This window comes from Thermobia domestica, chromosome 1 (assembly GCF_964235325.1).
Source record: "Thermobia domestica chromosome 1, izTheDome1.hap1.1, whole genome shotgun sequence".
Classification (NCBI taxonomy): domain Eukaryota; kingdom Metazoa; phylum Arthropoda; class Insecta; order Zygentoma; family Lepismatidae; genus Thermobia; species Thermobia domestica.
Genome location: NC_137454.1, coordinates 168,090,055 through 168,105,316, shown reverse-complemented (window position 1 = coordinate 168,105,316; position 15,262 = coordinate 168,090,055). Strand labels below are relative to the sequence as shown.

General features: G+C 35.3%; 1 pseudogene; it reads left to right on the top strand.

Moving 5' to 3' along the window:
• The first annotated feature begins 6,334 nt into the window (after positions 1-6,334).
• On the top strand, positions 6,335-8,044 carry LOC145671497 (KRAB domain-containing protein 2 pseudogene; annotated as a pseudogene).
• Positions 8,045-15,262: the final 7,218 nt, after the last annotated feature.

Below are 15,262 nucleotides of genomic sequence, written 5' to 3'. Positions count from 1 at the left end.
TGTACACCACAGGTGTCACAGATAACGCAAATTACCTATCCCACTCTTCATTTCCTTCTATTCCTCTTCTAATGGGCTGTAACTATGGTTTTCTGTGTAAGTTAGCTTGAGAATTGAGGTGTCGCTATTTTTTCTTTACAGAGTGTACAAGTGAAATTTTCACACGTTGTCTCTGAAACTCAAAGAAAGTGTAAAGGCTTAATGATGAAAAGTTTTTTTTTTTTTTTTTTTTATTTATTAAGAAAACATCGTCAACATACTTCCTAGATATATACAATTTGATAAACGAAAGTTGGTTGCCAAACCTTCATAGCGTGTCCTGGGTGACAGGGATGGCGGTTGTAATCCGTCTCCGTAATTTCGTTAACCATGTATAATTTTAATCTTTACCTGTACTTATAAAAGTAGTAGTGCTGACTGATTAACGCTCAATCCAAACCGCTTAAGTTAAAACTTGAAATTTTGACAGCTTAGGATTGTGATATAAGGTCCCACTCAGGAAGGATTTTTTTAGGCGGGTGGGAATTCAGCGGGGTAGGAAGGAAAGAACAGTGGCACTCATCTTAAAATGCCTATACCTCGGAATCTCTGTATGTTAGAGAATGAAATTTGATATGTGGACTTCTCATTTAAAATAATTACATCCTTTAGCGTTGTTTTGATATTTGACAGAAGGGAAGAAAAAGAGGTGAGCAGGAATAAGAGATGGGAATTACAATTATTGTAATATGTTCATATTTCGGAATCTGTTGATATTAGAGACATCAAATTCGATACTTGGAAATAATTTAAAATGGACACAAGTTTCAACGTTTTTTGAATACTTAGTCTAGAAAGGAAGAAAATAGGGTAAGGTTACAATTGTTAACCTCCTCTGTGGCAAATTTAAGTTTTCTTTTTACACTTATTGAAGGAAAATGTACATTTTGAAATGTAGATGTATATATTTTTAAAAGTTTCATTATAAAGTACATTAAGGGTCCAAATAAATGTTAAGATGAAATTTTATCTCAAATAAATCAATGTGTCCCTAAAGCATACCAAAGTTCGATATTACAGTGTACTGTACAAATTCACAGAGAAGGTTAAAATAAAATGGCCATACCTCCAAATTTGTTGAGCTTAGTCACGAAATTTGGTATTTAAAGTATCAAAGTTAGTATAAGTTAGAAGGAAAAGATAAAAACGGATGAAACACATCTTTAATTATTTTAAATGAAATCGAAAGAAGGGAAGAAAAAAAATGGGGTTGCAATTGTTAAAACAAGATTTCCATATCTTGAAATCTATTATAGTTAGAGTTTTGGTATTTAAAATAAAGACATGTCAAGCGTTTTTATTATTATTATTATTATTATTATTATTATTATTATTATTATTATTCTAGAAGGACAATAAATCAGGGTTGCAATTGTGAAAGTAAGATCGGTATATCTCAAAATCTTAAAGTTAGAGGAATGAAAATTGGAGTTTAAGCTTTGATAATGAAACACGTGTTTCAGTTTTTTTTTTTTTTTTTTTTTTTTTTTTTTTTTTTTAAGTGTGTTTGTGTTTGTTTCCTTTAGAAGGGAATAAAACAAAGTAGGGGGTTGCAATTTATATAAGATTACCAAGCCAAGATAGGGTGAGTTCGCCACTAGACCGCCATCCAATAGTCGATAATTTTTGTTTATTATTGTGTATATAAAATATATCTAATGGTCTTTTGGAGCGAAAAATTATTCATGATAAAGCTTGCATCATATACTACCAATGACATTCATTGTTTCACTCTCCCTTGATTAGCTGGTAGTCTTTGACCAATAAATTTTGACGTATCTGTGGAATTACGACTCAATTGGGCAGTTTACGACAGCGTGTAATGAGTGTCTTGTGATCCTGTTATTTTTCGTTTTTCTGAGAATATAGATAGTATGTAAGGTAAGAAATGTTTTTGTTACATAACTAAGTTCGTCTAGAAGCTGTATCAGCATAATTTGTCAATAACTAGAAAGTATTAAATGAAAAAATAAGCGTTAAAATGTGGTTGGAATTTGGCATTTTTTCTGCCCCATACAAACCAATTGTCGACCTAGGGTGGTCAATTATTGGATTATTTAAGAGTACTCCAAATTGCTTCAAATTATTCTCCGTTTGGCATTAAGATCAATTATTCAACATGCATGTATAAAATTTTCGATTTCGTGACATATTCTAAAAATCGACCGCCTGTTTCTCATGTTGGTCGACTATTGGAATATTTCTTGCCACCTATCGACCACACTGTTTCATACTGTGTTATGCGTTTTGCTGTCTGGAATTTGTTCAGTTACATTAGTTGAAAGTTTCTTTTTCTGACAATCTTCTATTTCAATGTGAAACCAAGTTTTTTACACGAGAACAAGAAGCCCTCCTCGCTGGTCTAATGGCTAGCACGCGTGCTATGATCTTAAGACCTACCTCACCAGTACGAACAATCTTTTCGTTCTAGAAGATCCACGTAGAATTTTTAACGCGTATGAATCTTATTTTCAATTGTGCCCATCATGCGGGAAAATTTTGGAACAAAACGCTGGAAGAATTTTTATGAGGTTCAAGATAATTCAAAGGAAACCCTTACTTTTCTAGGAACGTTTAGTGCTTCGGGAGAAACAGTAGCTCCAATGATCGTTTATCCATACAAGTCGCGAGTACCCAGAGATATTGTGTACAATATTCCCTCGTCGATTGTGATAGGACGATCCGAATCTGGCTGGATGAATAGCGAGACATTCTTTGAGTGGGTAGCCAATGGTTTCAATAAATGGCTATTAGATCACGATGTATTTTTTTTTTTTTTTCATTGACGGACGATTAACTTATGAAGTAAGCAAATTTTGTGACAACAACGAGATTATATTGTATGCCCTGTACCCTCATGCAACGCATATCTTGCAATCATGCGATGTATCCGTCTTTAAGGCGTTAAAAACAAGCTGGAAATTCGTTTTCCGCAGCTATCTAACGGAACATAATTTATCTTCCATAACAAGAGATCAGTTTGCACCACCTATTGCAGAGGTCCTACAAACAGCAGCTATACCATCAACAATAAAAAATGGATTTCGCAAATGTGAACTGTATCCTTTGAATCCGGACGCCGTTAACTATACAAAATGCATCAAGTGTGTATGCAAAAACAGAGTACTTCCACTCAGCTAAACGTTAGTAAAGAATATCTTACTGCAAGAAAAGTTATTACTGTGTACAAGAATGAACTTCAAAAGGCTGCGGTTGGCTTCAACACAGTCCTTGAAGTTTTGAAACTTCCAGGAAAAGAACCGATGGACGAAGCAGTACAAACAGATGATAAAAGTGACAGCTTACCAGCAGATGACGAAGTTGTAGTTGGTGAAATCCCTGTAGTTGATGATAACTATGAATACTTGTCTCACGCTACTCTTACTGTTAGTCAAGAATTACTAAATGATCTCCAGTCATTGGCTGCTGAAGTGAAACAGTGAATATAGCGCCTACTCTACCAACGAAACCTGAGGAATCCGACGCCATTGCAGCACAGAAGAAAGAGAAAATCATTGTTGTGCCAAACCAAGAATCAGTTATGTCTGCTCCAACAACAGAATCAGAGAGGCCTTTAATTATTCTGATAAATGAAACTTGAGAAGAAAGGTTACACATCAACTCTACTGAATGAAACTGAACCTATGAAGGATATTCGGCAAGATACTTATTCTCCCGAATAACCTTCTACTGAAACTGGTTTCTATACCAGAAGCACAGCAAGAAACAAAGGACATTGAAAGCGATGATGTTGCTGGACCAAATGAATCAAGTCAGAAGAATATCACAACATCTAAAACTATTAGACCAATATATATAATGCCAACTTTTTAAAAGCATCTGTTCTGGCCCAAGAGTCTTGTCAAAAAGAATAAGAGGAAAGTAGAGAAGATACCGTTTGCAATTAGCTCAGAAGATATCGCCGAGTACCGACTACAAAACAAAAAGAACAGAAGAAACTAGACGAGGAAAAGGCAAAAAGAGATGAAAGAACGGCAGAAAAGAGCAACAAGCCGGAAAATCCAAAGAAAAGATCGAAGAAGACGGCCACTGCTGTTGTAGAAGAACATCACAATGAAGAAGATGTAACTGACTACGGCGATGGAGCCATATGCGCAGGATGTGGAGTGATAATTTATGATTTTTATTTGCAAAGTGAGGATAAACTAGTGGATTCCAATCAATGTGATAAATGGTTCCATCTTCGATGTACCGATTTATCTGGCTATGCATGGGAAGATCTTGCAGATAAGCTGTTACTGTGTGCGGATTGTAGCATATAAATTATTTGAACAAACAATCAGGAACTCACTGTTATCACATGAAAAGATAACTCAATGTGCTCAAGTAACTCAGGAAAGAAACCTACCACGAGAGAGAAACCTTATCATATATGAGAAGATAACTCGATGTGCTCAAGTAATACAAGAGAGAAACCTAACACAGAAGAGAAATCTATTTCATACAGGGAAAACGTGAACACTTAGGATTTTCTAAATTATTACTGACTCGTACTTTGTTTAGAATTTGTAAAGCCGTAATACAAGTGACAAGATAACGTGTGCATATAACGCAGGAGAGAAATCTTGTTTCACGTGGAAGAAGCATTTAATATTCAAATCCTAATAGTTGCGATCCTTCCAATTTCAAATAAAGTAGCGATGTATCAGATCCTAATAGCCTGATTCTTTCATTTATAATCACTAAGGAGAAAATCTTAAAGAAAATTAAAGAAAATCTGTATTCGTCTTGTCAAGTTCAAATCTCTACGAATAATACAATTTCCAAAGATCATCTAAGGCAATCAATTACTTCTACGAGATCAAAACGATAGAAATTGCGCGCGGTCGGCTAATAGCATGAATGTGGTCGACTACTGAGCGATGATGGTCGACAAGTGGGAATTTTGATGTTTTCGTAAAACGTATTTTTATATCATTGCAAAATGTTAAAAGTGAGCAGTTAACTCACGGTATGATACAAAATAACCCAAATAAAGCAAATAATTCACTTTCATCAAATATGAAATCATCACGTTTTATAAGTGTTTAGAAGTTTTTTTTTTTTTTTTTTTTTTTTTTTTTTTTTTTTTTTTTAGCGGTTGACTATTGGCGAACTCACCTTACGTCAAAGGTATGAGAAGTGCGAGACCGAAGGCCGAGCAAATGCAGGTATCTGGGGCTAGTATTTATATTAAATAATAGTATTAAATTTACATATATTACAAATTCACTTTTGCAAAGATTTTGTTCCCAAACATATTAAAGAATAACAAAATTATAAGGAAAAAGCAAAATAAAGTTCGATTGAGCAAATGGTGGGAATCATGCTTTCGAGGCATTCTTGTAGTAAAGGGAAATTCACAAATGTCTAGTAAAGGAGATGAATATGGGAGGGAAGGAATTAAAACGTGTAATCTGTTGGTTTAAACCTGATGCGTAGATTATTACATGTACAGTCAGCGACAGTAGAAACTGGAGGTTGGATACATAAGAAATGATAGCTTTTTCCAGTAGCAGAATAGTTTCACTGTATGTCTGATAGTTGGACAACCAACATGACAGCAAATACATGCCCGAAAACATAACATGCCAGGATATTCCTCCATTTGGAGGAAAAAGTATTACTATCTGAGAGCATCACTTAGAGAAACAACCACGAGATAAATCTACAGAAATTCCATTCACTTTAAGATCAAAGAGATAGGAATTAATGCAAAGGAAACGAAAACAATAATACGCATCATGCAGAGACCGAAAAAGTATGGAAAGCTAAACAAAATGAGAAAAGAAGGAAAGAGGGAAAGGAAAGAGCAAAAGACATGGGAATAAATTAAATTTTAGCACTTAAGGATAAACAGTGTCCGTCTTTCCTCCTGCCCCCTGTATCCGTCCTGGTTTTTCTCCCTTCATAGGATAAATCTCATTCAGCATCAAACGCGAACATAATTTATAGTGTTTAACTCCTTGAAAAAATGTAACTCAGTCCAGGCCGAGAATCGAACCCCGGACCCTTAGCATAACAGTCAGACGCTGTAACCACTTACCTACACACGCTATAGCAAGTATGTTTATAAACCAGCCATTACTCGCGCTATCAAACGTCTTAAATCAGCCATTGTCGGGAGTTACCCCAGTTACACTTGAAGTTTGAATTTTATTTACGGCCTTTAGCCATCTACGGCAACAGGCCCCATGTTTTCATTAAAAGCATTTGTTCTGTAGATTAAAATCAAGAATAACTTAATCTATACTCTTACTTACTGTTGTCAATATATATATATATATGTTACCGTCAGAACCCGAAATTAGGTAAAACTAGAATTTCCTAGTTAAAACTAGTTTTCTCAAAGCCGTTTCGAAAGAACTAGTATTAACTAGTCAATACTAGAATTTACTATGTTAGTTAGGTAATTCTGGAATTAACGAAAAAGGCTATATAATGTGAATCATATACAGTTTTTACTAGTTAAAACTAGTTCTGACCAAAATGGATCAGTTAACAGTGTTTCTGCAAGTTCGGACTTGCTCCTACTGGGAAAGTATTGTTTTGTTTTCTCTAAGTCTGTTCGGAGCCTTTGTAAAGTGTGCAGGTGCGTCTCTCTTGTCGTGGCTATGCGTGTGTTAGTGTTTCGGGAAGTGTGAGGTGATTATTCATTGTAATGAGTCAGTCCGATAAAGAAACAATTTTGAAGGAAAGATTCTTCAAAGAAATTATTCGTTTGGAAAATGAAAAAGACAGTCACTATAATGCAATGACCAAGGACGTTTACAGTAAACTTTTAACTGAAGTTGAAGAGGCAAAATCTGCTGCAAAGAAAACACCTTTACAGTACAGACGTTTGAAACGGTTTAATGTTTTGGAAATTGGTGAAACAAAAAAACTGGTGTCGAATAGTGAGCCTGTGAAGTACTACTTGCCTGCCGAGGAGATCTTTGATGTTATTGAAGCATCACATGTTGCTGTGGGACACGGAGGTCGAGATAGAATGAAAGCTGAAACTTCTAGGAAATATGCCAACGTTACGACTCAAATGATAAATATTTTTCTGTCAATGTGTGAAACATGTCAACGGAAGAAAAGTATGAAAAAGAAGGGCTTTGTTTCTAAGCCAATACTTCACACAGAAATGAACAGCCGATGTCAAGTGGACCTGATAGACATGCAAGCACACCCTGATCGTAAGTTCAAGTTTATCATGGTATACCAGGATCATCTGACGAAGTTTGTCTTACTGCGAGCGCTGCAAACCAAAAGAGCTGAAGAAGTAGCCTACCAACTGACAGACATATTTTTGACATTTGGTGCCCCCTGCATTTTACATTCTGATAATGGCAGAGAGTTTGTTAATTCTGTCATCAAGGAACTAACGACACTCTGGCCTGAGTTAAAGTTAGTCAACGGAAAGCCCAGGCACAGCCAAAGCCAAGGGTCAGTAGAACGGGCAAATCAAGATATAGAAAATATGCTTGCCTCGTGGATGCATGATAATAAAACAACAAACTGGTCAAATGGTCTCCGCTTTGTTCAGTTTATGAAAAATCGAGCTTATCATTCCGGAATAAAACAGTCTCCATACCGTGCGATGTTCGGCATTGAGCCAAGAGTAGGACTTACGACTTCAGCACTGTCATCAGATGTTCTCCAAAACATAAACGATGAGGACGACCTCGTGAGTATTATTGAGGACATGAATGAGCGCCTTAGTGAACATGAAACATTTGATGAAGGAGAAAATGAGGCTGGTCCTAGTGCGGTTGATATCACATCATCCAGGAAAGAAGCACGTGAAAATTTGTCAAAGCAGGCCAAGAAAATGAAACGTATCTCTGATGCCACCCATCCACCTGTTGAAGTGGGAGATAATGTCATAATACCAATCCCGGATGTGGATAGAGCAAAGGCGGATTTTCGGAATGTCATTGGAGTTGTTCTAGAAAAAAATGAAGATCTGCACAAGATTGGAACCAAAGATGGAAAGCTGGATAAATTATATTGCAGGTAAGTTTTCTGTCTTTTATGTGCTCCTTATTGATAGAATTTGTATTAACGTCCTAAACAAGCTAAGGAGCTTTTAACGACGGGACCTACAGGTTAAAGTATGATCCGAACCATTGCTCGGGTTTGTATCCGAGGCGGAGGGCTCCCAGCGGGATTTAGAGCCCGCGACCACGCCCGCAGAAGGCCTTAAGCATTTTCATTTAAGGCCTTTAAGCATCTCTGGTACGAGATAGCATATGGGAAGGAAGTTGGTTAAGGCCTAGTTTTATAGGCACTATCACATTCTTTGATTGGTATGAGAGGGATAAAAGCTAAATCCTCAGTCAGGATGGTAGGCCGCTGGACGCGAACTTGCGACCTTCCGAATGCGAAGCCAGCACTTTACCAACTGATCTATGGCCGCTCGGTAATTAAGAGCTATATTGTATATGTTAACGCTGTTGACTAAGCTCCCCACCACTTTCTTTTCTTTCTTTTTCTTAAGATTGTGGGAAGTTGTAGGTCACTATCACAATTTTGGATAGCAAGCAAGATAGAAATTAATAAGTCTGTGATCTGAAAGGATTATTCCTGTAAACAACTTATTTTTTTGTTTAGATTTTTGAGTAGTCAGCGTGTGACATCATTATTCACAGCTATTCAAATTTCTATACAGAAAGTAAATTGTTTACAGCGCTGATCCTTTTAGATCATAGAATTACTTAAATTCTGTCTTGCTTGCTTTCCAAAATGGTGATAGTGACCTACAACTTCTCACAATCTTCAAAAAACGGAAAAATTAATGGGGAGGAGTTTGGTCAAGTGTTTTATACGTATCTGTAATATTATTATTAACCGAAATAATGATGGATTCTTCACATCATTTTATGTCAAAATAATTTTCTGTTATAATGTCCATTATGTTTTTCCGGAACCGATTTAATAATGTGTAATCCATCTGTTGTTGTCTGCTGTGTACTCACCAGTAGATTGATAACATGTCACGAACTTGATTCCGGTAAAAGACTGTTGTTTAGCTTGTGAAACCGGTACTCGTGAAATGTGCTTTAGTGCATAGGCGTTTTTGTAGGAAATACGCAGATTAACTACCGGTGTTTCTCTGAAATACTAATTATGACGATGTGGAAATTGTGCGTTAAAATACATTATTATTTTGTTTTGAAAAGTCATTATTATTTTTTAATATAAGTGATTCAGGATTCCCACACCATGTGATTAAACAAAATGTGTCTGTTGTAGGTCTGAATTCGACATTTGCCACGAGCAGTTCCTGACACCAGTCGAAGTACCAGATACTGAAATTTCGTTGAGAACTGCAGCCAGGGAAGCAGCATTAACCCCACAAGGGTTCACACGTTGTGTGTGCAAGAAAGCATGTATTTCGAAAAGATGCTTGTGCAAGAAAAAAGGTTTTCTCTGCAACTCAAAATGCCATGATAGTTTACCTTGTGGTAACAAATAGAACTATTTCAGATGTTTTAGCAATAAAAACGTTTTTCTTTGTATTTCATAATAAATATACAATATTACGTCAGTAGATTTGCTTTGGCACCACCGAATTGAATAAGTAGTAGTGCAATAGTAGTGTGTATTTTACCTTGTGCTAACATACAAAAGCATTTCAGATATTTCTGCAAAACGGAAGTCTTTTCTGTGTATTTCTTAATAAATAAGTGTTTCTATAGAATTGTATTTGAACGACAAGGATTCACATGTTATGCATGCAAGAGGGCTTATATTTCGCAAGGTACTGCAAAAACAAAGTATTTCTATGATATTGTGAGTGCCATAATACTTTTTAGAAATATATAGAAACATTTATGATGTTTGTGCAAAAGAAAAGTTATTTCTAAGTGTCTTAAAATAAATACATTTCTTCAGGTTTCACTAGTAATATTGTATTTTAATGAAAATAAATAGTAAACTACGCATTCTTAATAAGCGTTGTCAATTTTACAATTCACTAGTTAATACTGAGTTAATACGAAAGGCTGACGAAACTAGTTTTAACTAGGGTATTCTGGTTTCAACAGATTTCGGGTTTTGACGGTAACACATTTCAGTTAATACTAGTTTTGACTAGTAATAACACGTTTTAACTAGAAGGAAAAATAGTAAAAACTAGAACTACCTAACTAACATCGTAAATTCTAGTATTGACTAGTTAATACTAGTTCTTTCGAAGCGGCTTTGAGAAAACTAGTTTTAACTAGGAAATTCTAGTTTTACCTAATTTCGGGTTCTGACGGTAACATATATATATATATATATATAGATAGATAGATAGATAGATAGATAGATATAGATATAGATATATATATATATATATATATATATATATATATATATAGAGAGAGAGAGAGAGAGAGAGAGAGAGAGAGGTATATAAAAATCGGATTAATGGGAGCTAAAAAAGTGATTTCGTAACTGCGAAATGGGTGATCGCACGACTACTGACATCTGGTAGCGGTGTTACGTAACACACACACTAGAAATAAAGGTTCGACACGACAAAATGCACATTGTGCCGTGGATAAGTCGGTAAGGTGTCTGCTTATTGAGTAGGCAATTCGAGTTCGAGTCTTGAGTACACCAGTTACTTTTTCCTTCAAAATACATTTCTATATTTTTATATATGTTATTAATAATTGATTTCTTGCATTTTTTGTAAATTATCTTAAATTAGTGAAGGTTCAGTAATATCAAGAAGGTTAAAATACATATATATGATTGTTTTATCCGTATGTACAGTCCAGAGATGGAGCGGGTCGGGGGGCCACGGGTCAACAGAACGTGACCCACTGCAACCCCCCACCCACCAGGACCCACTCTGTCTTAACAACGTATTACGACCCACAGACTCATTCTGCTCAGTGCATTGTAGACAGCTTCTGAACACTGGTGAATTTGTCTACTTTCAAGGCATCCTTTTTCTTTTCATTTGTTTCTATTGACAAAGAACTTCAGGCAATTTTAAATATTGATATTTGCAACTGTAATAATAGCAATAGAACTTATTTGAGACGCAGCCTGTGATTTCTTAGAGGAGCTAACTACTGGGAAAAATGTTTGAATCATGTGTAATATATGAATTATTATATAAAAAATTGAATGTAACTATGTCTGCATGATTATCATACCCAAATTGCAAAGTCAAATGAAATGATTTTTGGTATATACTTAGGCCTCAATCTCAACTAGGAAGTTATCATACATGTATCGGTTTCATTATATTACATATTCTAAGAGGTTCCGAATTTTGGCGAAAATTTTAGTATCTCAGAAGCCGTTCAAGTTGGAGAGCTGATATTCAGTATATTAATTCTTTATCTAATATAAATAAAATAAAGAGTTTGTTTGTGTATTTGTCTGTATGTCTGTCTGTCTGTCTGTGTGCGGCCTGGGAACCAGACGAGTGGACCGAGAGTTACCAAATTTTGGTCAGGGGTACCTTGACTTAGGCCCCAGATCAAGACGAAGCCGTTTTCTTTTCAAATTTCGAACCAGAGGGGTCTCAGTGGGGCTTTTACCGGAACTGGCTTGGGAACCAGACAAATAGACCGAGAGTTACCAAATTTTAGTCACAAATACCTTGGTCCACGCTCCAGATCAGAGTTAAACGTTTTTCTCAAAATTCGAACCAGGGGGTCTCAGGGGGGCGTTTATCCAGACATGTAAAAGTAGTAGAACATTTCCGATATTAGTGTCGAATTCATAGTTCTCGCGGTCGCTGAAATCAATGGTGAAACTCTGATCACATTAACTTCCAAATTCACCTTATTCGAGCCGGGAGTCAGCGGGGAGGGGGGGATACCGAAAAAATTAAAAGTAATCTAAAATGACCGATATTAGTGTCCAATCCATAGTTTTCGCGGTCATTGAGATCAATGGTGACACTTCCATTAGCGAAGATTTGCAAATTGAGCTACAATTGTATGCAAGCCGGGAGTCAGCGGGGAATACTGAGAAATGTAAAAATAATCCAAAATGACCGATTTTAGCGTCAGTTCTATAATTTTCGCAGTCGGTGAGATCAATGCTGACACTTTCATTAGCGATGATTTGCAAATTCAACTACCATTGTATGCGGGCCGGGAGTCAGCGGGGAGAGAGGGGGACACGGAATGCGGAGACATGTAAAAATAATCCAAAATGACCGATATTAGAGTCAAATCCATAGTTTTCGCGGCCGCTAAGATCAATGGTGACACTTCCATTAGCGATGATTTGCACATTCAGCTACATATGTATGCGGGCCGGGAGTCAGAGGGGGAATACTCAGGCATGTAAAAATAATCCAGAATGACCGATATTAGCGTCAATTCCATAATTTTCGCAGTCGGTGAGATCAATGGTGAGACTTTTATTAGCGATGACTTGCAAATTCAGCTACAATTGTATGCGGCCGGAAATCAGCGGGGAGGGGGGATACCGAGACATTTTAAAGTAATCCAAAATGATCGATATTAGTGTCACATCCAAAGTTTTCGCGGTCGCCGAAATGAATAGTAATACTTCCACAAGCGTTGACTTCCAAGTACTGGCCCCATGCGAAGAACGGGTATATTCAGCTGGTATATATATATATATATATATATATATATATATATATATATGTGTGTGTGTGTGTGTGTGTGTGTGTGTATTTATATAATCTTGGTATTTGCCTAGAGTCTTCTTGTTCTATAAAATCCCTATGTATCTGCTTAAAACAATTTGAGGATATATATATATATATATATATATATATATATATATATATATATATATATATATATATATATATATATATATATATATATATATATATATATATATATAATTTTGTGTATATTTACATTGTTATAATTTATATTAATGGTTGTTAACTTCTATCTTAATATCACATTCATATTAAACAAGAATAGTCAAAAATGGTAGCGAGAATTGATGAGATTAAGTAACTACGAACGCCATGATAGTACATTGACGAAAGCTACACACTTTCGTCGTGATCCGACTTGTTGAGTTGACTTTTGTTAGTTATTATTCATAATGGAACCTGAGCAATCCGAAGTAGCATTCAAATCAGTTAGTGTTAAATGTTGTTTCTAATGGCTGGCATGGAATTTTTATTCAGAAAAATATGATATAACTACTCAGATAGACGACTAACAATTGTCTTTTGGCGATATTTTTAGTTCTCTCGTAGAAACAGAGAGTGATCATAGCAATTGTTTGCTTAGTAGCGATAGCGTTAAGGGACGGGTATTGGTTGACAGTGTGTGTGTGAATACAGAGCCAAAGGTCGTTCACGCGAGTTGTTTAGATGGCTTGGCTGATAACAATTCATTCAGCGTCTCGTGCGAATCAGCTGTTTTGAAGTCAAATGAAAATGAAAACGAAAGTTATTTTTCTTTAGGCTTTAAACCTGGAAGAATTGTGTCTGGTGATTCACGTGTAGGGAATTCATTTATGCCTTTTAATACTAATTTAGATAAAGTAAGTGTAGGCATTGCTTCAGACAGCTTTAGTAATTTATATAAACAAATCCCTATTTGTGATGGACAAGATGATTATGTATTATTTCAATTTCTATTGTCTGTTTATAAAATAGCTAGATTAAAAACCTTCCCTGAAGAAAGCATTCTGACGGCACCTATAAGAAAAGTCATAGCCCATTCAGCCCGGACCCACACAATTGTGCACGTAGAATGAATGACCAATCTTTCCATCTTTCGTAATTATTAAAATAAAACAATACTGTTTTTGTGGAAAACTGAATTTGTGACTTGTAACGTAGCCTGTGGAAGATAAAATATTTCCACAAAAACTAACGCTATGGGACAAGTACTGGTAAATTGGTTTTAAATAACTAAAGAAATATATATATATATATATATATATATATATATATATATATATATATATATATATATATATATATATATATATATATGTGTGTGTGTGTGTGTGTGTGTGTGTGTGTGTCGGTGTGTAATAAATAAGCTGAAACAGAAGCATTAATACTATCAACTGAGTAAATCGCTCAATAGGCTATTCGAATTATGCAATGAAATAATACATAAAGTTCGTCGGATTATAATATGTAAATTTCATTAAGGAAACAGAACATAAAATTTGACTTAAATAATTTTATAAACAATTTGATCACTCCAAAATAGATCCTACAACAAATATAAAAAATTAATAACTGTGTATTCATTGATTATCAGCACAAATATATTCAATATTCTATTAAAGTTATTTTACTTGATAATCTTCAATAATCTTCAATCAACTTAATAGGATAACTTTGAGATAAAACAGTATTCAATTAGGAAAGTTAACATTTACCAATATTTTTCGCATATCACTACAACATCTTTCATAGCGAATATTACACTTTATACAATAAATATATGGTTTTGATCCAAAACAAGCTAATAAGGAACCTTCGAAACAACTTTAAACACAATTCATTTATACTCAATACTCACAAGAATTTGACTAATACATACACTATAGCCGTATTCACAAAACTCATGAAAAGCAGAATAGCATTTGCCACTAAGAAACTTCAACATATTTTCGGATCAATCACAGAATATAGAATAAATCTTGAGATATTGGAAGAAATTGCTATATAACTCTACTATCCATATAGCAATAACTTGAACATTGTGTCACAAAATTTCATACAAAACTTAACTTCCCGTAATAACATACAGATTCTTGCCTTTTAAACGTTTCTCTTCCAGTTTCGGAATGAAATTGTTACAGAATACATTTCGTCGATATTTGATAAATAGGACCTTACTCATGAATTTGTATACATTTCCATGTTTTCACTTCTGAGTATGTAGAAAACTAAAATGAAGACCCAGGATCAGATACTGAACCTTGAGAATTTGACTGTCCACTTCTCTATCGTAGTCGTAATTATGAACATACGGACGGCTACGGACAATTCACAGGCTAGCGCACGAGTTCCAATTCTAGCCACTATCACATGAGTGGTGCTATTTATACTATAAATTGACTGCCGATTTCCTCACTTTTTTAACTTCAATGAAATTGATACATCACTTGGGTCGTTAGTGGGGAGTCGGGGGGACGCGTCCCCACAGGTTTTAGTCAAATATATTTAAAGAAACTTTACTACTTTCTATATATAACTTTTGTTGGAAAGAGGATTTTGATTTTGATTCGTCCGACCTCCCCAAGTTGAAAAGCTAACGAC